Source organism: Antechinus flavipes, chromosome 3, assembly GCF_016432865.1.
Source record: "Antechinus flavipes isolate AdamAnt ecotype Samford, QLD, Australia chromosome 3, AdamAnt_v2, whole genome shotgun sequence".
In the NCBI taxonomy this organism is placed as follows: Eukaryota; Metazoa; Chordata; class Mammalia; order Dasyuromorphia; family Dasyuridae; genus Antechinus; species Antechinus flavipes.
In genome coordinates this window covers 191,804,036-191,827,372 of record NC_067400.1, presented here as the reverse complement: position 1 = coordinate 191,827,372, position 23,337 = coordinate 191,804,036, and the positions used below count along the sequence as shown (strand labels likewise).

The window sequence follows — 23,337 nt, the reverse complement described above, 5'->3', positions numbered from 1 at the left end:
ACCTTTAATTGTCCTTCTGTTTTGCTATGCATTTAAAGACCATTTTTTAAATTAAGGGATTTTTTTAGGTGACAATTCCAGGATGCTGATTCCAAAGTATCATAATCTCACAGTGATAACAAGATAAGCTCTGCATTAGACACATGTCCCAGGTCACCTTCAAATATCTTGGCAACCACATATAATTCACAACTTTTGAATTGATTTAAATTTAACTGCTAGCTTCCCAAAAAATGGTTAATAACTCTATAATGCCTCCACTTCTTGACATTCATGGGTACAAACTTTATTTTTTAAAAAATACAAAAATCAAGGTTCCCAAACAATCCTGGTTCACATTTCTGCAATAATAGATACCATGTAATGAAATGGATAGAGTACTGACCTGGAAATCAGAAGAGGTGAATTCTAATCCAGTCTTTACTATCTAATTAGCTAGCTTTGGATACTGGCAAGTAACTTAATTGTTCTGGCACTCAGTTTCCTCACCTGAAAGATGAGACATTGCACTGAATTATCCCTAAGGTCTCTTTCAGCTGTAAGATCTAAAATATTTCTTTTTATCAATGTAGTGATTATAATGGGGCAACTGGAGTAGAGTGATGGTGTTTCTCAGTGAGCTCAATTATACCATGATAGCTGAACTATATGATTCATCTTAACACAAGAAAAACTGTGTGATTTGTTAGTTCAGTAATTAGAAAATTTAACAAGCATTCAATTAACATCTTTAAAAAACATATATGCCAAAAGCAGAGCAATCAATAATTTCTTTGACTTCAAAGAGCTATATAAATTATTGAGGAAAATTTGTATTTGGTACATGAATCTCACCAATAAAAAGGAACTGATTAATGGAAAAGAAATGATGGGAACTTCAAGGGGAAGCAAATAGTTAATTTTAGAATTTTCCATAGGCTAATGGAATCATAAATTTTGAAGGAAATGTAGCACTTGTTCATTCATTTTTTCAATTGTGTTCAATTCTTCATGACTACATTTTCGGGTTTTTTGGAAAAGATACTGGAATAGTTTGCCATTTCCTTCTCCATTCTACAGGGGAGGAAACTGAGGCAAACATTAAGTGATTTGCCCAAGGTGACCCAGTTAATGAGTGTCTGAGACCAGATTTGAACATCAGAATATAAGCTCTTCTGACTCCATTTTACATCTATAACTCTATCCATTGTGCCCTTCAGATACCCTAATAAAAGAGCACAGGGACCATATAGTTTGGCCTCTGATTTTTACAGCGATTGAAACTGAACCCTAAAGAAGTTACTTATCTAAATTCAAAAAGAGTAGAATAAGAATTTGACCATTGGCTTTCCGGTAACAAATTCAGTGTTCTTTACACAACATTGTAACATTTGGATGGAATAGTGAATAGAATGTTAGTCTTGTGTTAGGAAGATTGGGACTTTTATCCTGCCCTCAGATGCTTACCAGATGTGTGAACCATCTAAGTAGCTTATCTCCTTTCAGATTCAGTTTCTTTATGTGAAAAATGATGATAACAATAGCATCTACCTTATAAGATTGCTCTTAGGAACAAATAAGATAACATATATGGATTTTGCAAGCCTTAAAGCACTGTTATCTATCATTATGGTTCTACCTGCAATTACTAAATCAGATATGCATCCTAGATTTAGGGAGAGTGTAACTTGAAGATTGAAAGAAAGTACAGGTAATATCTCATGTCATGAACCCAAAATACAATAGAAGAAGAAGGCCATTCAGATGGTAAACTGAATAATGTGTAACTGTAAACAGAAATAAGCACAACTTTGAAGAAGGAAAAAAGGGAGGACTTGTACATAAAAAAGAACAAAATAGATTTATAAAAAAGTTTTCAACTAGGGTAAATTTTTAAAAGGCATAATTGGTTGAAATAAGGACAGATAATAGAATGAATATAAAAATATTGCATAGTCCTATAAGAATAGCATCCATTTGCTACAGTTCAAAAATGAGGCAAAGGGGCAAACACAAGAGTAAGGAAAAGAAATTTATTAGCTATATTGAGGAAAGGAAGCTCTTCAGGGAACCTGAATATTAGTTCTCATTTCAGGATTGTCAGCAGTGACTGTTGAATTTTTTCTCTTAACCACTTCAGTGTTTCTTTTGTTTTCTCAGACCTTTCCACTCTTCAAAGTATGCTGAATGGACTAGTGCTGGCTGCTAAGGAGATTGACAAAGGTTAAAAGGAAGAATAGAAAGGGGAAAGAATTTTTAGCCCTTCCTCCATAAGTTAGTGGCGAGTACTAAGTACAGGCCTGCAGCCTGAAGCAATTCTTTGCTCTAGCAATGGTGGCTGGAAGAGGAGGGGATGCTGGGAAGAGGAAGGAAAAAAGGAGTAATAAGGAACATGTGTATGGATGAAGGAACAGATTCAGATGTCATATAACTAAATAGGAAGAGAAAAAAGGTTTCACAATCAGCAAAAAATAGAGAGTTGGACTGCTATGTTGTCCTAAACTAAGTTTAAATAGCTATTATTAAATAAATTATAAAGCTACAGACTTGGAAAAGAATGAAATCCAAGTCATGGAATACATGTAGCTAAAGTCTTATAGGCCTGAGGCTTTCTTAGTTGATGTCAGAAATTCTTTGCAGGTATGGATCATCTTAAGAAAAAGTAGGGGGAGGCAAAAATGATATTCATTTTCAAATAAGATTCCCTATTTTTTTCATTAAAATATATTCTGTTTCCTGCTGGGTTCCCTGAAGGAAGACAGCAGCCCCAGGGGACTTCCTGCTCAGAGAGCTTACTCATTCCTGCTATTTCCTCCTTGCCAGACTCTTAATGTGAGAAAAGGGACTTCAATCATCTGTAACCATTCTATTCACTAAGATCCTTGCCTCCTATCTCATACTGCACTTGCTGTCAACCAGACCTTTGATTTTATTGGAAGGAGTGACACTTGACCTCTTCCCATACATTGATACCTGCCTTGTCTTCTTCCCCCACCATCTGCCCCTCTCCTCTTATTTCTTTATAGATTTTGGAGGGTCCTATATTCTTCATAGCATCTCTCTCTCTCTCTCTCTCTCTCTCTCTCTCTCCCTCTCTTTCTCTCTTTCTCTCTAATGTTGCCTATTTAACTCATGTGAGTAGGTTTTCACAGCTACAAGGCCTCCTCCCTCTTCCCCCTATAATGCCTCTGTTATATTTTTCCTCTGCACTTCATTTTATAACATAATTATTATTTTTAACTTAATTCTGTCTCAATCTTTCTTTTGAGCTACCCTTTTTTTGATGTCGATCTTGAACATACAGTATACATTTTCCATGTTAAAAAAAAAAGCATAAACAATTTTTCCACATTGTGTTCCTCGCAACAGATCTTTGATGTTGGTTCTTGTATGTTAAATTTTCTATTATGTTCAGGTTTGATTGATATAAAGTCCTGAAAATCTGCAAGTTTGTTGAATGTCCATTTTTTCTCATTTAACATTATCTAAGGCAAAATTGTAATTGACAAGTAAATTATAAGAGTATTTAAAGACAAATCTTATAAATCTAATTTTTGATAAAATACTGGGACATTTAACAAATTAATTAATATAACCCCTTGTTAACCTGCTTCTCAAATACTTTATTGTTTCATGGAGATGCTTTTGGGTTTACAAAGATAATTCAACTTAATCAAAAGCTTTAGTGATTCCTATTAAGATGGAAAAGGTTTTATTATCACTCTGATGACACATTATATCAGTCTTCTGAGTACAAGCCCAGTTCTGCTCAGAAAAAGTTGACAATAAATTAACTGCAAGGTAAAGAAATATAAAATCATAATCATGTGCAAAGATTACCTATTAAGTTAGAGAGGGGTTGCTATTACCACCAGTGCAGTGAGTTCTTATACTATTGAAGCCACACATCCTTTCTCTATTCTGATATTGATTAGATTCATAAAATTTGTATTTTCAGGCTTTATCCATATCTTTAGCTCTGAAATATGGTTCATGAAGATCAATTTATAAATATATTCTTAGTCATGCCAGCATGACAGAAATCAAATTGTTCTGTACTGCTGTTTGCCCATTAGAGTTTCTATAAATACATATTCCATGTGAACAATATGCTTGATCTACTCTTCAATTGGTGAAGTAAGACTAAAAGAAAATATCAGTAATTTCTAAGCTATTAATCATTTAAAATGGCAGTGATCCTCTCTCTCAGTATACCTGAAGCACACTAAATACTACCCACAGCAGGACTAATAGGACATGATTTTAATGGAACAAAATAAAATTATAGTTTAGTGAGATTAAAATATCAGCCCCATAGGATTATTGCCCTTTCAGTGAGCTTCCTTCTAATAGGAAGACAAATTTAACATCATTTTATTTAGAACATGAGACTTCAATCTGGAATCAAGGTAACATGTAAGAACAAAAAGTAAAAATATTCCTTAGGGTTTCTTTCCCTGGTTGTATAATTACATAAATACAAGAGAGTCTGTTTTTAGTATAATGGGATGAGACCTGGAAGTATGCTGGCAAGAGAAACTGAGTAGTATAAAGCTTAAATACATTACTTTCCAGCTTTTCTTTGATGATTGATATCAATTATTGACGATCAGTTTTAAAGAGTTAATCTATATTGCCTCAAAACCACATGACATTTGCATTTCCCACATCATTTATATAGTATATATACTACCATGCCTACAACATTTCTTTCACACCAATCCTCATACTATGGGACTTCAACATATATATATATATATATACTGCTGAGGCTATAGCTCAAAGACATTAAAGAAAGGGAAAAGGTCCTTTTAGCACAAAAATATTTATAGCAGCTCTTTTTGTGATGGCTAAGAATTAGAAATCAAAGAGATACCTATCAATTGGGGGATGGTTAAACAGGCTGTTACTTATGATTGTATTAGAATATCATTGTGGTATAAGAAATGACAAGCAGAATATTTACAGAAAAACCTAGAAAGACTTATACAAAGTAAGTCATGGGGAAATAAACAGAACTAGGACAATGTTGTACACAGTAACAATAATATTATTCAATGAAGAACTTAGCTATTCCAAGTAATACAATGATCCAAGACAATTTCAAAGTTCTGATGAAACATAATCTCTAGCTCCAGAGAAAGAACTGGTATTGTTTGAATACAGACTAAAGTATGCTATTTTTCACATGTTTTCTCTTTTTTCTTTTGTTTGATGTAGTGTTGTTGTTGGTTTTCTGGAGGTCTTGGGACCAGCCTTCATTTCAGTCCAGTAATTACCATGAGAATAGCCAGGTGTTAAAGTCCAAATTCTTTATTGTCTCCTTGCCTAGGGCTGGGCAGCTTTCTGGAGAGCCTTTCAGACTGGCCTTGGTCTCAGTTGGGGAAGTGCAGGAGGCCAGCCACCATCTCATCACCATGAGATGAAGTGAATGAATCTGGTTCTCAGTCTGAGGACTTGTGCTTCAGCCTCCAGCCACTACAAAGGTGGACGATGGAATGAATCTGTATCTGTATCCCACCTTGACTGAGTCTGTCCCAGCTTATATGCTCTATTCTAATTATGCTATCATAGGTGTGAATCTTGTGTAACTATATTAAGTACTAAGTCCATGTATTGAAGTAGAGAATTATTAATCTCCATGCTAACCTAGATAACCATTGTCTCATTAATTCCACTGACTTAACACCTTGCAAAAATCCTTGTTTTAAATACAGAGTTCTGGCCCGTAACATCTTCATCCTTCTTGTACAAAATTATTAATTTGGAAATGTTTTATATAATGCACATGTTTAACTGCTCAGAGAGCAGGAGGGAAAAGGGGGAAGGGGGCATAGAATTTGGATGTTAAAGAAACAATGTGAAGAAAAAAAAACATATTGGTGTTTATTCAAACACCTTGAACTCTGAATTCTTCAATTTACTTAGTAGTATTCCTTTACTTCACTTCAGATGCTCTTAGGAATGGCCATATCCATGTTCCATTTTCACAATCAAGAATTCTGAATGTTTCTGATCTGTTCCTAATATGCTTCCCTGACTTGGAAACTTTCCTGATTATTAAAAATCTTTGGGTTAAAATCAAGGCTTACTTGGACTAAGGAAAATAGATCAGTTACCCAGAAATCACTTTTCCCCCTAATCTTTTCAATCCAAAGATAATTTTCTTTGACAGAAAAAAGATAAAGTTTGAGCAGTTCTGTTTGATCTGTCATACATTATCATTGTTTTATGTAGTCCAAGGAATAATCTTTCTTTGATGTCTTTTCATCTTTTCTCCAATGTAGCTAAAAAATTTCCAGTACCTTTTGTTTTCTTTTTCATTTCCAATTCATTGTAATTTTTAGTACACCTGGCATTATTCTGACAGATCCCTTAAATGCCTTTGCATTCATCTAGTACTCTTCTTTCTTTTCATATTTGGTTCGTTATAACCTTTAAAATGTCTTGCTGATATATAGTCCCCAAACCCCACCTTCCTCCTTTTTAAACAATTCCATCTTTTCTCTTCAGTGGGAGCTGATTTTCATAATTTCATTATTTAGAGGGTCAGATCTTCCTTGGATTGACTTCTAAGGAATTTGCGGTCATTTAGAGATGTAGAAATGTCTCTTCTTAACCTTCTTTATATATGATTTCCCAAAGTCTGGGCTAAATATCCAAATGTTATTAGTTTTCCTTTCTATTTCACAAATTCTCAAATGAACTGATTTCTTCATCACAAGTTTCCCATGATTTCCAGCCCAAAATTCAGCTTCTCATCTTGGCGAGAATAAAATTTGAGACAAGTTTTCCTTTCTTTGATCCTCCAACATTTGAAGAATAAAATGACTACAGCAGGGCAAGAATCATTAATTGGTTTACTTTTGAGAAACAGTGAGAGGGAGAGAGACACACATAGAGAGAAAGCAAGAGAGAGATAGAGAGAAAGAAAGGAGAGAGAGTGTGAACACTTCAAATGGTATTCAAATAATTGAAATGTCCTACACTATGACCTTCATTTGTTTGAAATACCTTCTGAGATACATGGAATAAGGATTTTTTGGGGGTATATTCTTGAACAGTCACTTGATCTTACATTATATCTAGACCATCTCTAAGCTATGACAAAAATGTTTTCAAACTCAAAACAAATGTTTGAATTTAAAATCTAGCTATATAGTTTTTTTAATAAAAAGAGATACATACGTTAAGAATTATACTGTCTTATATTTGTCTACTAACATTTGAAAAATATACTTGATTTAAAAATTTCCTGAATCAGTAAGATTTTGAATTAAATAGCTTAGTCACCTCTAACAACCTGGTTACAATTATAATGATCTTCCAAATATGTAATAGTGAGCTATATAGGTATATCTATCTCTGTTATGTTTCGTTAGCTTGTTGTATCCTTCTAAAATCTGCTAGATATTTGACAAATGTCTTATCATTTTATATACCACTCTCGTCTGTATACTCTATGATCCCTCAGTTCTGGCCTATTTGTGTCTTGCATACATAATACCTTATATCTCATCTCTAGGCCTTTGTTTTGACTGTTCCTTATGCCCAGAATGCTCTCCATCATCATCATTGTTATTTTGAATATTCACTTGTATTAAAGACTCATCTCAAATACCATCTTATGCTGAGTGCTTTTGCCAGCCATTTCACTTCTCCTTCAGCTGCTTCAGCTTCTCTGAAGTTATGTATTTTTCTCTCCCATGAGAATGTAAGCCTTTAATAGGTAGGGTCTATTTTACTTTTTTATTTATATTCCTGGCGCTCAGAACAGAAATGCCTGCCATATAGTAAATGCGTAATATATGCAACAATCTCATTGATTGTTAGATTGAAAGTTATTTATGAAATCTAATTTTATATAAAAAAGCCCGACTAGAAGTCTATATTAATGTTGCTTTATATTCAAAAACTAGGAATAGCAGGAATTGTTTTGAAGGATATATGCTGTATAACAAACAAATGAATTTTAAACAAATGAAGTTTAAGAAAAACTGAGAAAATCACATGTCATAAGGGATTCAGTTCAATCTCATATTGCATAACAATAATTAATTAATAGTAAGATGAGGAGTGAAACAAGGTTGCCCACTATCATCATTATTATTCAATATTGTATTAAAAACACTAGCCTTGGCAATAAGAGTCGAGAAAGAGATTAAAGGAATTAGAGTAGTTAATGAGGAAACCAAACTATCACTCTTTGCAGATGATATAATGGTATACTTAGAGAACCCCAGAGATTCTATTAGAAATAATTCATAACTTTAGCAAAGTTGCAGGATACAAAATAAATCCACATAAATCCTCAGCTTTTTTTATACATTACCAACAAAATCCAACAGCAAGAGATACAAAGAGAAATTCCACTCAAAATAACTGTAGATAGAATAAAATATTTGGGAATCTGTCTACTAAAAGAAAGTCAGAAATTATATGAGCAAAATTACAAAACACTTTCCACACAAATAAAGTCAGATTTAAATAAGTGGAAAAATATTAAGTGCTCTTGGTTAGGCCGAGCAAATATAATAAAGATGACAATACTCCCTAAACTAATCTATTTATATAGTGCCATACCAATCAGACTCCCAAGAAACTATTTTAATGACCTAGAAAAAAATAACAACAAAATTCATATGGAACAGCAAAAGATTGAGAATTTCAAGGGAATTAATGAAAAAGGAGGTAGCCTAGCTGGACCTGATCTAAAACTATATTATAAAGCAGCAGTCACCAAAACCATTTGGTATTGGCTAAGAAATAGATTAGTTGATCAGTGGAATAGTTAGGTTCACAAGACAAAATAGTCAATAACTATAGCACTCTAGTGTTTGACAAACCCAAAGATCAAACTTTTGGGATAAGAATCCATTATTTGACAAAAACTGCTGGGAAAACTGGAAATTAGTATGGCAGAAATTAGGCATGGACCCACTTAACACCATATACCAAGATAAGATCAAAATGGCTCCATGATTTAGGCATAAAGAACACGATCATAAATAAATTAGAGGAACATAGGATAGTTTACCTCTCAGACTTGTGGAGGAGGAAGCAATTTGTGATGAAAGAAGAACTAGAGATCATTTTGATTACATCAAATTAAAAAGCCTTTGTACAAGCAAAACTAATGCAAACAAAATTAGAAGGGAAACAACAAACTGGGAAAACATTTTTACACTTAAAGGTTCTGATAAAGGCCTCATTTCCAAAATATAGAGAGAATTGACTCTGATTTATAGGAAATTAAGCCATATGAACAGACAATTTTCAGATGATGAAATTGAAACTATTTCTATTAATATGAAAGGGTGTCCCAAATTGCTATTGATCAGAGAAATGCAAATTAAGACAACTCTGAGATAATGGCTAGAATGACAGGGAAAGACAATGCAGAATGTTGGAGGGGATGTGGGAAAACAGGGACACTGGTACATTGTTGGTGGAATTATGAACACATCCAGCCATTCTGGAGAGCAGTCTGGAATTATGCTCAAAAAGTTATCAAACTGTGCATACCCTTTGGTTCAGCAGTATTTCTACTGGTCTTATACCCCAAAGAGATACTAAAGAAGGGAAAGGTACCTGTATGTGCCAAAATATTTGTGGCAGGCCTGTTTGTAAGTGGCTAGAAACTGGAAAATGAATGGATGCCCATCAATTGGAGAATGGCTGGGTAAATTGTGGTATAAGAATATTATGGAATATTATTGTTCTGTAAGAAATGACCAGCAGGATGAATACAGAGAGGCTTGGAGAGACTTACATGAACTGATACTAAGTGAAATGAGCAGAACCAGGAGATCATTATATACTTCAACAACGATATTGTATGAGGATGTATTCTGATGGAAGTGGATATCTTCGACAAAGAGATCTAACCCAGTTCCAATTGATCAATGATGGACAGAAGCAGCTACACCCAGAGAAGGAACACTGGGAAATGAGTGTAAACTGTTTGCATTTTTGTTTTTCTTCCTGGGTTATTTTTACCTTCTGAATCCAAGTCTTCCTGTGCAACAAGAGAATTGTTCGGTTCTGCAAACATATATTGTATCTAGGATATACTCTAAAATATTTAACATGTATAAGACTGTTTGCCATCTAGGGGAAGGAGTGGAGAGAGGGAAGGGAAAAGTCGGAACAGAAGTGAGTGCAAGGGATAATGTTGTAAAAAATTCCCCAGGCATATGTTCTATCAATAAAAATTTATAATAAAATAAAAAAGAACAATTGAGAAAATCACATGTCATAAGGGATTCAGTTCTATCTCATGTTGCATAACAATAGTTAATTAATATTTACATATATTCATATGTACATAGAATTTACAGATGAGAAAACTAGCAAACAGAAATTGTACCAGGTCATAAAATTAGTAAGTATCTAAGGTCAGATATGAACTTAAATTTTCCCTACTCCAGGATAAGCATTCCATCTTTTGAGCTATTTAACCTGCCTTTAGCTCTAGCAAATCTTTACTGTTCACCTTTCTATCCTTGCTATATGATTCTTTCTACATAGAATGCCATTATCTGACTTTGTTGGTTTATAAAAAGTCTGACAATCACTGGCCCTCTTAGTCATTGCTGGAAATATTCTTGCCAGTAATCCTTAATAGGTTTATCCTTCACCTGGAAGATGGTCATCTACCTGAGAGCAAATGTGACTTCAGAAAAAAATGAGTAATGATTAATATGATATTTGCTGCCTGACAACTCTAAAAGAAATACCAGAGTAGAACAGAGGTCTGTACACAATGTTCACACCACTCAAAGTCTTTGACGCTATCAGTCATGAGGACTTAGGGAAAATTATGACAAAATTTAGTTCATCATTATTGTGTGTCAGTTTCATGACAGCAAGCTTGCCCAGGTTCTGGATAATAGATAATACTCTTATATTTTTCCAGCCACCAATAAAGTGAAATCAGGCTAGGTACTTGCTTCTATGAATGATGTTTTTAGCATTGTTGCTAAGGCCTTCATTGAGGACAAAAACAACATCAAGGTCAGTTACAACACTGCCAATCAATAATTTAACTTGAAAAGGCTACAAGTCAAGACTAAAATGAAGAAATAATTGATGCATGATTTTTTTATTGTTCTCATGAAATGAATTGATTATCTACCACTTGTGCTAAATTTGGTTTAACAATTAGCATCAAGAAAATAGAAGTAAACCAGCCATACATGGAATCATCTTTTGAAGCAAAAGGAAAAATAGTAAATGATGTTGTTAAGTTCATATTTGACAGTATATTTTCCAGGAATCCACACACAGATGATGAGGTTAACAAATACATTATCAGAGCTATTTCAGTGTTTTGGAGGCTCTGAAGAAAAGTGTAGAAGAAAAAAAGGGATTAGAATGCCTAAGAAACTAAAGATCCACAGAGCCATTGTGCTGACCTCATTGTTGTTTATCTGTGAAATCTGAACTATATACCAGTACCATGTCAGATTTACTTCCATTTGAATTGCCTTAGGAAGATGCTGAAGATCACCAGGCAAATATTTCTTATATTATAGTACATAGTACAGTGATAGATTGTATATAAATATCAAATGAAGCAAGGAATAAATAAAAAAAAATTATCTATAATTGAATTTAAACCCTTTTGCATCAGCTCCCATCTCTGTCTTAACATATTCATGATAATGATGACAAGAATTTGCTCCTTGTCTTAAAATGCTCATTTGAGAAACAGTATCAGTGAGTACAAAAAAGATTTTTTTAAATCTTTTTTTCATTTATCATGTATTCTTTTTTTCTTTTGTCATTTATCATATATTCTTTTTTTCTTTTTCACCAGTTCATGAATGTCCAAATAACAAAAGATAATCAAGATAGAGAAGATAAACATATGAATTACAGAGAAACATAAACCTCAAGATAATATGGTAAAGGTGATGACATAAACCATGCAAGTATTAAGAATGCTTTAAAAAAAGACATTTATTGTACCAAGGTAAACAGACAATGGTTAATTTCACTGCATTCTATAACATGTTTTCTCTGGAAACACAATAGCAGTAAAATCAATAGAAATTAAAATAGCTTCCACAGGAAAGAATTTGCTTTTAAATTGTTGATATGCATCATTGGGTTGCAGGAGATCACAATAAAGTCTTCTTAAGACTCTTACTTTCCTTTAAAAAAAATCTCTTTTAGTCTGAGAAAACCTTTTTGGAGGGAAATTTAAAATTATTGCTATATACAGTGACATACATTTCAATGTTAAATTGGAAAAAGGAAACTTCTCAAAAGGATTTAACTCTAGCTCAAAATCTTATTTAATTATACTTGGAAAGTTAAGGAATGTACTAAAAGTTCTAGCAACATAGTTTGCTCCTTTCTCAACTTGACAAACTTACCACTGATATCTACATCACATTCCCTTAAAGTGTCAACTGAATTGATTGCTTGTAAAATAAAACAATTTTATGAGATTCTGACTGTGGCTTACCAAATCTACTTCTCTTTCTCTTCTATCTTGAATTTGTTCCAAAGGTCAGACACTGATCTTCAGGTTATCTTTACCTAATTTTATCACTAGCACCAAAAAGTCAACATATCCAAAATTGAGCTTATCATCTTTCCCCAAATCTGCTCATCCATCATGGGATCACTAGTCATGCAATTTCCCTTGCTTGAAACTTTAATGACATTTTGAACTTTTTCATCTGCATCTCTTCTTACATCTTGGTATATTATCAAATTTTATGGATTCCAACTTTGCCATTTAGTACCATATCACTATCCATATGGATTTTTTTCACTTCATTTTTATTTATTTTTCCTTTTATCTTTTGCAACATGGTTAATATGAAAAAAAAAATGTTTTGCATGACTTCACATGTATAGCGGTTATCATATTTCTTTCTTTTTTTTTTTTTTTGAATTTAACTTTTTATTGACAGAACATATGCCTGGGTAATTTTTTTTTTTTTTTACAATATTATCCCTTTCACTCACTTCTGTTCCCACTTTTCTCTTCCTTCCCTCCACTCCCTCCCCTAGATGGCAAGCAGTCTTATACATGTTAAATATATTAGAGTATATCCTAGATACAATATATGTGTGCAGAACCAAACAGTTCTCTTTTTGCACAGTAAGAATTGGATTCAGAAGGTAAAAATAATCAGGGAAGAAAAACAAAAATGCAAACAGTTTACACTCATTTCCCAGTGTTCCTTCTCTGGGTGTAGCTACTTCTGTCCATTATTGATCAATTGGAACTCAGTTAGGTCTCTTTGTTGAAGATATCCATTTCCATCAGAATACATCCTCATACAATATTGCTGTTGAAGTTTATAATGATCTCCTGATTCTGCTCATTTCACTTAGCATCAGTTCATGTAAGTCTCTCCAAGCCTCTCTGTATTCATCCTACTTGTCATTTCTTACAGAACAATAATATTCCATAACATTCTTATACCACAATTTACCCAGCCATTCTCCAATTGATGGGCATCCATTCATTTTCCAGTTTCTAGCCACTTACAAACAGGCCTGCCACAAATATTTTGGCACATACAGGTCCCTTTGCCTTCTTTAGTATCATTTTGGGATATAAGCCCAGTGGTAGCACTGCTGGACCAAAGGGTATGCACAGTTTGATAACTTTTTGGGCATAATTCCAGATTGCTCTCCAGAATGGTTGGATTCGTTCACAACTCCACCAACAATTCATCAATGTCCCAGTTTTCCCACATTCCCTCCAACATTCATCATTATTTTTTCCTGTCATCTAGTCAATCTGACAGATGTATAGTGGTATCTCAGAGTTGTCTTAATTTGCATTTCTCTGATCAATAATAATTTGACCATTTATCAATTGGAAAATGGCTTAATTTCTTATAAATTGGAATCAATTCTCTCTATATTTTGGAAATGAGGCCTTTATCAGAACTTTTAAACGTAAAAATGTTTTCCCAGTTTGTGGCTTCCCTTCTAATTTTGTTTGCATTAGTTTTGTTTGCACAAAGGCTTTTTAATTTGATGTAATCAAAATTTTCTATTTTGTGATCAATGATGATCTCTAGTTCTTCTTTCATCACAAATTGCTTCCTCCTTTACAAGTCTGAGAGGTAAACTATCCTATGTTCCTCTAATTTATTTATGATCTCGTTCTTTATGCCTAAATCATGGAGCCATTTTGATCTTATCTTGATATATGGTGTTAAGTGTGGGTCCATGCCTAATTTCTGCCATACTAATTTCCAGTTTTCCCAGCAGTTTTCATCAAATAATGAATTCTTATCCCAAAAGTTGGGATCTTTGGGTTTGTCAAACACTAGATTGCTATAGCTATTGACTATTTTGTCTTGTGAACCTAACCTATTCCACTGATCAACTAATCTGTTTCTTAGACAATACCAAATGATTTTGGTGACTGCAGCTTTATGATATAGTTTTAGATCAGGTACAGCTAGGCCACCTTCATTTGACTTTTTTTTCATTAATTCCCTTGAAATTCTCGATCTTTTGCTGTTCCATATGAATTTTGTTGTTATTTTTTCTAGATCATTAAAATAGTTTCCTGGGAGTTTGATTGGTATAGCATTAAATAAATAGATTAGTTTAGAGAATTCCATATGGAATTTTGAAATAGCCCAGCAACTTAAGCTTCTTGTTTCCCACCCCAATCCAACCTTCATACTACTCTCACAAGGACATTTGTATTTTTTTTTATTTGAACATGTAATTCCTCTCTTCAGAATCTTTCTTGACTCATCTTATCTACTTATTGATGAGTTTTCCAGGCCACTCAAACCTATTGCCACCCGTTTACCTCATATTTGGGATTCAAAATTTTACTGCTTTTTGTCCTTTGCATATATCCCACACTTTTCAGTGCTTATACTTCTTAAAAAACTATGTCTAGAAATTTCTCCCCATGAAATTTTATGAAAGCTTTAAAACCCAGTTCAAATTTGATTTTCTTCATGATCTCTCTAGTCAGAAATGATATTTTCACCATTGCATCTCATATAACATTTTATTTTATAACTCTCCCATGCACATATTGTTGTGGTATCATTATATATAACATTTCCTACAGATGTTCCATAAAATCATGTCTCCCTTGGACTTTTCTAGTGCTAGGGAGATACAAAGTGCTTTCCATGTAGCAAGGATCTTAAACTACAAACTTACAAATCCTTAACAAATATTTATTTAATGAATAACATAAAGTGTGCAAAGTTCTAAACCTAAAAGAAGACAGAATTTTTAAAAATATTTCCAGATACCTGGAATTTCTTTATAAAATATTAAGTTATTTTAACTCATTCTAATCTAAAATGAAAGTCATAATTATTTTAAAATGTAAAATTAAAATAGCATGAATTCAACATCCATTAGCTTAATCTATTCATTAGAGAGATTATTCTGTCTCTAAAAGATCTTTCATCTAAGTATCAAAAATTACTTTATAAAAGTAACAATGTACTTTCCCCTTAGATGTTTAGGAACAGCAAAGTTTGGGTTTTTTAAAGTTAGTTGAAAAGGAAGCCAAAAGAAAAGCATGAATTCCTTACGTTTTTATCTTCTCCACTGAGGACAACTTACCCTCATTGTCTGTGTAGTCTAAATTTACATTTACATAGTTTTTATTCCATACCCAAGGCAGTATGCAATAGTTCACAGAGTTATTCTCAAAACCAGGAGAACCTGGATTCAAATCCCTCCTCTGACACATACTAGTTGTGTAACCATAAGCTTAACCTTTTAGTCCTTTAGGCAAATCTATAAAGACTGTTAAGATTAAAATAAAATTCTAATCTGCATTGGTAGAGAAATTCCCTCAAATGGGAGCTTCCTTATTCAATACTAGTGAAAATATATATCTTATTCCTATTTTTTATTTTTATTTTTTGTAAAAAATTTTCAAGTATATAAGCTTATTAGAAGACTGTAAGTTCTTTATGTATTAGGATGCTCAGTATTTATGTTTTGCATATAGCATAATGCCTTAAATATATCAAAGATAAGTATTAAATGTTTGCTAATTATTAGATTTTCCTAACAACTCCATGTGATAGGTAATATTGGTAATCACATTTTACAAATGAAGAAATCAAGGGACAGCAAAATTAGGTGTCTGACCTTGGGAAAAATTTCAAGTTTGGAAGGAAATGGAAATAAATTTGGTAACCAGTGATCATCCACTATCAGAATCTAGTCAGGACTTAAATCTGCCTTACAGTTCAGTTTCTAATACAATTTCTACCACAACCTGGATCCTCATAATTTCCAATTCCATTTTACTTCATATTTTACAAGAGGACAAATTATAATCTAAAGACAGCTACTTAAAATTTTTGTGACTCACAAAAATATTAATTTTGCGATTTCAGCTTTAGAATTAAGTAATGTTAAAAACAGGTGTTTTTCATTGTGAATTATTCATTTTTCAAAAAATCAGCAACTTCATGTGTTACTGACTTTATAGCAGCAATTCAACACCTGCTGACAGTACCATGACTGTCAAAATCCAAGTTATTGCAGAATATCAGTGATAAAGAAGGCTGTCATTCTTTAAAAAAAAAAAAGGGTAAAGTTATAATAAATAACTTCCATTTAAAAAAGAGAAAAATAAATAAGGGAATGCATCTGAAAAGAGAAATGCATTTCTCTTCTTTTGCTAAAAAATAAAAGTTTATCATCAGAGATTTATTTTATATTCAACTATTGTTTTTAAAATGTTTGTCAGGGTGGACAAATTAGGAATGAACTTGAATAGATCAATTCCAACTCTTAAAGATTTATTGCTTTTATTAACCATCAAAAAATGTTCCCATGATGTTTTAATAGTTATTTTTAATCATCATATAAAATATATTTTTAATTGGCTGGGACATACGTAAACACTCCCAAGAAAGTTGGTGATTTATCTGTACCTTCTTACTAGTTTTCATTCTCTATTCATGGGGCAAAATCTTGAGTTATAATCAAAGGGTTATCAACACTCCTTCAGCTACTACAGTTATATTTTTCATTCCTAAAAGCCACATGGACATTTTGCTATTTATGTTGAACAGAATCCAAGAATAAAAAGGATATGCATTCAGAGAGTAATCTATATATTCAAGATGCTTGGAAACTATCTGGAATTTTAAAAGTCATGGTAATTTAAAAATGTGGTGATTCATGTGAACATGAACAATGCATCATCATTCTTTGAAAATATTTCCTATGGGTAACCAGAATATTTCTACAATCACAAGACATAATTAACTATTAATTATGATATATTGTACATCATAAGGTTAGAGAAAGCCAGAAATCAGTACTTTTGAAACACGATCAGGTACTCAGTTTTTGTACCTTTATATTAGAATTCATGTTCCTTTGAGTGAAATATTGAGCTTGAAGCAAGCAATTGTTTTACTTGAACCCTCAAAATCCTTAAAATTGTGTATTATAATAGCCACAAAGCAACCCTATATCCAGATTTATCCTGACTGTAATCTGTCTTACCCTCCTTGTCTTAATACCACCATTTGTTAAGTTCCTAATACATGTCAGGCATGCAATGTGTTGAAAATACACTTAAATATGAAAAAAAAAAAAAAAAAAGATCAGTGCCCTTGAGGAGTTTGTTTTCTATTGGGAAGAAAAAAAAATAAATTTATATGTGCATATGTATTTTGGCATGCTTGCACACTCATTATGTATATACACATGTATGTTTATATACCTACTCACACACATACATATTACATACAACTATATATTTGTTATTGCCTTTTTGTTGTTTCAACTATATCTGACTCTTTTTGAACTCATTTGGGCTTTCTTTACAAAGATTTCCATTTCTTAAGGGCAACTAGGTGGCACAGTGGATAAAGCACCAGATCTGAAGTTAAGAGGGCCTGAGTTCAAATCTGACCTCATACACTTAACACATCCTAGCTGTGTGACTCTGATCAAATCACTTAACCCCAATTGCCTCAGGAAAAAAAAAACATATATATATATTTCTATTTTTTTTTTCCAGCTCATTTTACAGATGAGAAAACTGAGGCAAACAGGATTAAATGCACCTGCCCAGGATCACATAGCCAGCAAGGAAAGCCATATTTGAACTCAAGTCTTCCTGAGTCTAGAACTCTATCCACTGTGCCATCTAGCTGCCCTACAATTATTTATGTATATATACACACACAAACACATATTTGTCAGTGTACATATACATATATTGTGTATGCATGTATACATACATACATATATGTAGATAGAGAAAGAAATTTGTGTAGATACTCCCATATTTAAGTTATCCTCCATCAGCCTCAGTTCCCAGAAGTAAGAACTATAAATAGATACTACCACATCCAGTTTTGAGCTACAGTAGAGCTAATCCTTTTAAGTATCCACACTAAATATAGCAGCAATAGAGTGATTTTCCAAGAATGGAAAATCATCAATTGGGTCTAAAGCAAAGCTTCTTAGATTCTAGTTTCTGACCCCATGTGGGGTTAGGTAACTGAATGTGAGGATCACAAAATTAAAATGTATTATCAGTATATTTTTATTTTTATACCTATTTTATAATCCTATATGCCCTGGGTCATGTAAAAATTTGCCAGGCAAAAAAAGATTGCAACTCCACAAAGTTTAAGAAGTCTTGTTCTAGAAAAAAACGAACTTTTCCAGAGAAGATTAAAGCTTCCATGATCATCAATATTGGGATTGGGACTGTGAGTGACTGCTATATTTCCAGTGTAAATAACTCAACATATTTAGAAAGATATAAATAAACATATTGTGTATATGTATTTGTATGTGTATTCACATATATGTATAGATGCATAGCTATACATTTATATATAAATTTATATAGATATAAATAAAGATTGTTTTTGACACTTTATACATGCATACATGCATGTATATATGCATGTATTTACACATACACAAAATATATAAATATGTATAAGCATATATGCATATATACATCTATATATGCATCTATAAAACATCTATGATGTTTTAAAAGGTTCCAGGGACATAGTGTCTGGGGAATTTCATTATTTTATTAATAAGACCAGCAAGTTATTAATGAAGGATGGTCCTTTGTCTATCTCTCTTAGACCAAAGCCTCTAATGACAGTGGGATCACAGTTTAAAGGCCTTTTCAAGAGAAGGTAGTCCCTAAGGATGTCTAATCACTTCTGACTTATTAATCAAAAAGGAGGTGGGCTATCTTGGAGTATGTGACTTAGAGCATTCAAATCTTGGTTAAAGAGACATCACTTTCCACATCATATGTCTTGATAACAGGAAGAATCAACATTTTCCAAGGACTTATTTGAACAAATATAATGAGTAAGAATGTATCCATTACCTGATTTTACTTTAAGGTACTTAATAACAAACAACACTAGATGGGATCTATAAATAGAATAATCCCAAATTGTATTCAAAAAACAGATTATATTAAACATTATCTATAACCATGTTTACATGGCTATAAACACAGACTAGTGCTTTCAGAATCTCTTTTAAAAATAGGAACATCTTCAATGTGACTCTAAAGTAGATTGCATCTATTTCTATACAAGTTCTAATCTCGGGTTAAGTCAAATTAATTATAAATAATTTAAAAATAATTATAAAAAAATAAATAATTAAATACAAATTAAATCAGATTTCCCAGTAGAATGACACAAGATAGTAATGTAAGTTACTATTCTTCACTATCATAATTGTATGTATTAAAATCCTATTCTTTAAAACATAAATAAAAGAGGTTTCTAACTTTTAACCTCATAATTTTAAAGAATTACAATATGTTATTAGCATTATAAACAGGGAGATAGTTATAACAGTATCAAAAACTGGTCCTCAAGACCTATACCCCTATAAGTAACCAGCTGTTTTAGAAATTGAACCTAGTTCTTCTGACCCCAGACTCAGTGCACACTATTACATACTGTTTGGAGAGTAAAAGCAACAGGGAGGTGGGTAAGCAAAGGTTATTTACAAACTATTAAAGTTCACAGCTGTATCCCACAAAAACAAATTTGTAAGTAACTGAAAAAGAAACTGATGAAGCCAAATAACCAATGTTTCATATTGTAATAAGCAAATAAAAGGGATTCTTTAAATGTAGTACCATGTATGAATTGCACATAACTATTGAAATGGAAGGGCACCCCTTTGGATTATGAGAAACATAATCTTGAAACTCTGTATTTAGAAGTTTGTTACTAGCTCTTCCGCCCCTAATGCAGATAGTATTTTTTACACCCCCAAATTTTGCTTCCCTAAAAAACCCTTGATAACATTTATTGATAAACATTCATTGTCTTATTGCCTGACTGGGAATGGCACCTTTAGTGTGATAATCTTTGTCTCCTGTCTAGGATGAAATTTCTTTAGTATTAGAAATGTATTAGGGAACTTTTATGTTTCTTTCTATAAATATGTGTCTCTGAAATCGCTTGATACTGACTACCCTGTTCTGGTGGGGTTCGGTAGCAATAAACGCTCTTAAATTTTCATTATTTTGGTTATCCTGTATTTTCTTTCACCTGGGCACTTCACTATGTTCTACCAAGTTTATATGCATAGCTTTTGAAGATGAACATAAATACATACAAATAAAATTTCTTGTCCAATTTTTTTGGGGGGTTCATCTTTGAGGAGAAAATTTAAGAATCTAAATTACCCAGTTTTCAGTTATCAAAATTAAATAGTTTAAGGAATTAAGATTGGCTCAGAAATCAAAACTCTCCTGCAGCTTCTTAATAAATGTGGTATGAGCTACTGCATTCCAATCTTTAATTGCATCCAAATGAACAAAGGAGTTATTTGTGTCTAGGGAATAAACATGACTAATCCTGCTGCTAAGTAACCTTACCACTAGTGGAACAAATCATACACCTTTCCAGTAACTATTGAGAGAAAGGATGTCTTTGTAGCTATAATGATTTTTAATTATTTTATACATTATTTGTCATTTCACTAAATTTTTAGAATAATGCTTTATTTCAAGTAAAGGAAATCAATTATTGTGTCAACCCACTATAATTAACCTTGTTCTCTCTATGCCAAAATAATTCCATGTTATAGCTTAATGCAAGCTATAACATTAAGAAAGTTATAAGAATGCTTTAAGAGAAAAAAAAACTGCTAATATTTTAAAATAAAAACTAACAAATATATGTTTTCAAAGAGCATTGTTGGTGTTTTTTTTTTTTTTTTTTGCATAATCCTTAAGAACTGTAATTATGATAAACTCCTAGACAAGGCATACTAAAACAAAAGAGGACAGTTGGAAGCTAATTCAAGGAGTATAACCAATGCAATCAAAATAATTCATTTCCCAAAATGTCCTTGTGGGTACCCCTAAACCACCAACTTCTGATTTTAAAATTAATCAGAAAGAAGATCAAGGAGGAAAAATAATTCTTGCTAAAGTAATGGATAATCAATCTATATTGATTTTGAGGCAAAAAATAGAGTGTAATCATATATAACATAAATAAAGCAAAGACAAAGAAACAGAACAGTAAATGGGGGGGGGAATTATTTGGGAATTGAACATATCTAAAAAAGATTAATAAGGGAAATTTCTGGTTGTTACTAATGATTCTTAGACTAGGGGATATCCCTCTTCTTGGGAATCCCCTTGCATGTTTAACATGCAAACATGAAAGGGAAAAAAAAAACACTAAATTTCATGCAGAGTTCTAAGAAGTTTTGACCCAACTAGTCAGCTCCTAATTGGGTTCAATTAAAACCATGCAAAATATACCTCACCAAACAATCCTGGCAGAGCTCTTGGCTGTTTATTTTCAGCATACAGATGATGAGAAAGAAACATGGAAAAAGGTGGCCTAAAAATCCACAAGAGAAAAGTTTTCCAGGATTTGGAGTGATTCTTACAGATCCTCTGAGCTTCTTTTCCATCCTGCTAGTCTTCTGATGTATTTCTATTGCTCAAAGAGAAATGAAGAAAGCTCCACCCATTTCTCTTTAGCCAATTATTTCTCTCTTTTCAGACCCAGAAAGCAAATATAATCAAAGAAGTAGAAATACAGTTGTTGTATGCTATCAGTTTGAGGTGCTGGTACTGTTTAGTTTTACCCTGTTAACTTTGCACAGCTCTGTCTCACTTAAATACAACCCATGAGGAAGTCAAGACACCACCCTCAAGAAGTCTTTGTTTTGCTATGAGAATGAAGGACAAAGAATAAGAAAAATCTTATCTCTAAAATAATAATAGCCCTTCCCTTTAAGGGTTATTGTGAATATCAAATGGGATAATGTATGTAAAGTGTTTTACAAACTTCAAGTACTATATTAAAATTTTATTATTGTCATTATTATTGTAATCTGTTTAATTGAACTCATATCTTTCTTAGTCTTTGTAAGCTATACCTCAGGAGACTGCTTGGAAAAACGTTTCTGAGGTCATTAACTTCACCCTAATTCTGCTGATCAGTCTTGTCAGTTTCAAGTAAATGGGGCAAATTGGTTCAGCCTTATTTAGATTTGTATTTTATACCAATCCATGGTTACCTGTATCAATCTAGTTATGATTATTTGCTCCACATCTTTTCAATCATAGTACAAAGTTAGAAGTTCTTTCTCCTTTCTGTTGGAACATGTTGGAAACTTGACATAGATGTTTTCTCAGTGCCATCTGTTGTTACTATAGAATCATGAATTTAAATTGCTGTTTTCAAAGAATATGTGAGATTAAAAATAAAAGACCCTAAGGTTCTTTATTTTTCAAAATTAGTATGGTTCTACTTTATCTTTATTTAGGATATCTATTCTAAGCAAGGCTGAAAAGATTCACTTTCTAGGTAATGAGAATGTCCTCCTGAGAATGATCATGACTTTTGCATCTTGAGTCCTTAATAAATAAGTAGGTTGAAAGCCTGTCTAACCCCTTCCACTATTGCTATGAGGACTCTGACTGCTAAGGAAAATGCTCTTGGTCTTGGGTCACTTGGATGCTGAGGAGGGAATCTTTTCCCTTAGTGGGCATTTTATAACATCCTCAACTCACTTTGTTCTCATTATGAGAACAATATATTCATTCATCTGCCTGGTTTAACAGCAGATTCAGTGAGCCTTATTCACATACCATGATAGTCAATTATCACCTTGGGTATCTGGGAATGTCTCACAAAGTTAAGGCAGATCACACACTACAATTACATTGTCATATTCTTTTTTATTTACCTTGTTCAGTATTTTCCAAGATTCCATAGTATGGTTCAAAGTCCCTTTGATATCATCATTATCACAGTTAATATGCATTTATAAAACAAATAAACTTCAGTGTGGGTTAAATCTTGCCACTGAGCACTAGCTCTCTAATAATTA

At 32.7% G+C, this 23,337-nt stretch overlaps 1 long non-coding RNA gene across 1 annotated transcript in view; it reads right to left on the bottom strand.

The window, feature by feature from the left end:
• The window catches only part of LOC127553562 (uncharacterized), a 78,954-nt gene extending 57,059 nt beyond the window's left edge, over nucleotides 1–21,895 (bottom strand). The window contains exon 1 of the long non-coding RNA XR_007951774.1: nucleotides 21,760–21,895. This is a non-coding gene — a long non-coding RNA (uncharacterized LOC127553562). The remainder of the gene's footprint in view (nucleotides 1–21,759) is intronic.
• Between the last annotated feature and the right edge of the window lie 1,442 nt (nucleotides 21,896–23,337).